Genomic DNA, 2981 nt, shown 5'->3' on the forward strand with positions numbered 1-2981 from the left:
GAGAGAATAAAGAGTTGACATTTCAGGCTGAGATCCTTCATTAGGACTCATCTTACATCCTGAAGATCATTAACAGCCTGAAACATCAACTCTATATTCCTCTCCATCGATACTGTCTGACCTGCTCAGTCCCTCCCACATTTTGTGTGTGATAAACTGGATTTCTAACCTCTGCAGAATCTCCATGAAAACAGAGGAGTGCCCCAAAGAATGAATGACTGTTAAATATTAGAACCCCAAAGCCCCACCAGCTCCACCCCACCCACGCATCAGCAAAGCAACAATCCCCCTTCCCCATCAGCAAAAAAGCATCGGCGCCCCCCACCAAGCACTCAATCGTGCAGCAAAGCATCAATAAAGACACAGACCTGCAGTACCCCAAAGACTAGACCTTCACTTGGTAATTCAACATACCACAGGCTCTCTCCCTCCCTAATAAGGGAAAAAGAAGTGTCTCCATTTTCACAGTGAGAGGGGAGACATAACAAGCAACTCACTCATTAACAAACTTAAAAGTCCATTGTGTCGATTTTTCCGAGCTCTGTGCCCAAAGAACTCAGGTCTCTGCCACACAACCAGAGATCTTCCATCTCTCACGAAACAATGATTTCCTGCTGACGCACTGACCTCGAGTCCGCCCTCCTCCAGAGCCAATAAATCCTGAAACTCCGAAGGCAAGCTAATCTTCTAGGCCGCGTCATTGATATATCGAATATCAGCAAGTCGTGAGACCCTGAGAGCGGGCCCCATTACTGCAAAAACCGAAGTCAACATATAACTCCAGGTCAGGATCTTCAAAAGAACCCTGAGAGGGAAAAGTAGAGATATTAATGACAGAAATAGAGCTGTTTCCAAAGATACTTCCTTCCAACACCTTCAGACAGTCCTGCAGAAGGACTCCCAAGTCCCATTACACCTTGGATTGTTCAGTTTTCTCCCCATTTAGAAAATAGTGTTTGTTTTTCATACGTCTACCATAGTGCATGACCACACACTTCTTGACACTGTATTTAATTTGCCACTTCTTTGCTCATTCTCCTCATCTGTCCAAGTCCTTCTGCAGCCTCCCTGTATAATTACACGTACCTGACCACGCCTGCTCCCAGGGTTAGATGCTCTAACTTTCCATTCCCTCTATTCAGGACTATCCTGCTAAATATCAGTCATGTTTTAGTGCCAGGATTTTAATACTTAAAGGGCACCTGAACTGAGGTTTGGTGCTCAATCGTCCACTCAACATTGGATTCTTGTCCAGCATCTAGTTTAGAACCCTGTCTTCATTTCAGTCTTGTAACTTGTCTCTATTCTTGTCTTGGATACTCCAGCACTTGGGACCAAACCATCCCCACCTAGGCCTCTGGTCACAGTATGATTGAGCCAGATGTAGACCCAGCGGGGTATCAGAGTCTCTCATCCACTGTGGCCAACCACAGCAAGAGAACTTCCAGACAGAGCCTGGAGATACATGACCTGCAGGTCGCCTTGTGACAAGGGGGAAGATTGGGTGACACTTTCAGTTGCTCTGTGGAGGCAGTTTAACACCAGTGTAGCACTCGGCTTATCTTGTGTCACTGGTCGCCGCACTCTGTGAGAAAATCAAATTTCATAATACTACACGAGGTGCTATTGGGCCATCAGAAGGTCAAAGTATCAGAAGGATGCAGTGAACAGATAACACAAACTTCTGGAGGGAAGTTTGTTTATAAAGATAGCAATATGTACAAAATATTCACATTAGTAAGAACAATTAAAAATTCCAACATTCTGTTTAGTTTCAAAATCTCAGACATTAACTGAAAACCAAGTTCCTTTTCAGTTATAAAAAATGAGATTCAGTAGAATAACCTTTATCTCTCCGATTTCTCTAACTAATGAGACAGTGTTATTCCCTATTTAAAGGTTTACAGACTAACCTTTCCTTTTCATTTATCCCTAGATAGTTAGAAAATTAATTGAATTCCTGTTCTTAAGTACTATGGTTAACTTCAATTTCAGTTCAGGTCAGTATGTCTACAAATTCAACACCAAAAAATATACATTTATACAGCTTACTTCCTCTCACGATAAATTCTCCATCATCACAAGGTTTAAACAAAGTAAATCTCGTTCAGTACCTGAACAAAGTCTTTCCAAAAATCATCAGTCCTACCAGAAAGTCAAATTCAGAGGCTTGGAATGGGAAATAAACTCACCCCCCGACCGTATTGAAGCGTCTCCGTCAGGAAACATTTCGTTCCCGCTCGAGCTCCCATCCCGGGGCCTCGCCATCTTGTTTCTTGGTTCGTCCACCAAATGTTGGTCATCCACGAAAAGCCGATTGACAAAACTTATAAAATCCTCAACTGTGTACAACAGGATTACAATCCGTAAGCTCTCATACGCATTCTGTTTTCTATTTCATATCATATTGTCATTTCCAAACATTTCTCAGTGATACCACCACTGAACATATTTCACACACACTCGGGACGGTAAGAGTGTTTGAACTCACCAAATCCCTTGGCCTTGGTTTGATTTAACAGAACTAATTCCCGGTTACACGGTAGAGATCTGGAACACGACTCTGCCGATATCGTCTCGCTATCGCTGGTGCTCACGATAGCCGTAGCTTCAATAAACCTTTTATCGATATCGTCTCTGCTCCAGGGGTTTCACCCTGAGCTTTTCGAGTCGGGTGGGGATGGGAATTCTATTTTTAACGGTTTATATCGTTAGTTTCCAACAGTTTACTCATTTCTCTCGCTTGTCCGCGCCTGCGTCAGCCCCGCCTCCTCCTCGCGCAGCTTTTTCCCCAAGTTCTCTTTTTTAAAATCGGTAAACCTTGTTTTCATCCTCCACAGGCAGAGCTTTCTAACGTTACATCTTTTGGTTTCATTAACCTGGGTTACACGGAGAAGCAGGAATGACATCTGGAGCCGTTCAGCAACAACCCATCAGGAATGGTGAGTGTGTCTCTTTCAAACCAGAAAGGTCTGAGTTTG

General features: G+C 43.4%; 1 long non-coding RNA gene across 1 annotated transcript; it reads right to left on the reverse strand.

The window, feature by feature from the left end:
- Nucleotides 1–516: 516 nt before the first annotated feature.
- On the reverse strand, nt 517–2761 carry LOC134343523 (uncharacterized). The gene is made up of 3 exons (XR_010017246.1): nt 2492–2761; nt 2193–2342; nt 517–805 (listed from the first exon to the last, which is right to left on the reverse strand). It is a non-coding gene; the product is annotated as an uncharacterized LOC134343523 (long non-coding RNA).
- Between the last annotated feature and the right edge of the window lie 220 nt (nt 2762–2981).

The sequence above is a fragment of the Mobula hypostoma genome, chromosome 3, assembly GCF_963921235.1.
Source record: "Mobula hypostoma chromosome 3, sMobHyp1.1, whole genome shotgun sequence".
In the NCBI taxonomy this organism is placed as follows: Eukaryota; Metazoa; Chordata; class Chondrichthyes; order Myliobatiformes; family Myliobatidae; genus Mobula; species Mobula hypostoma.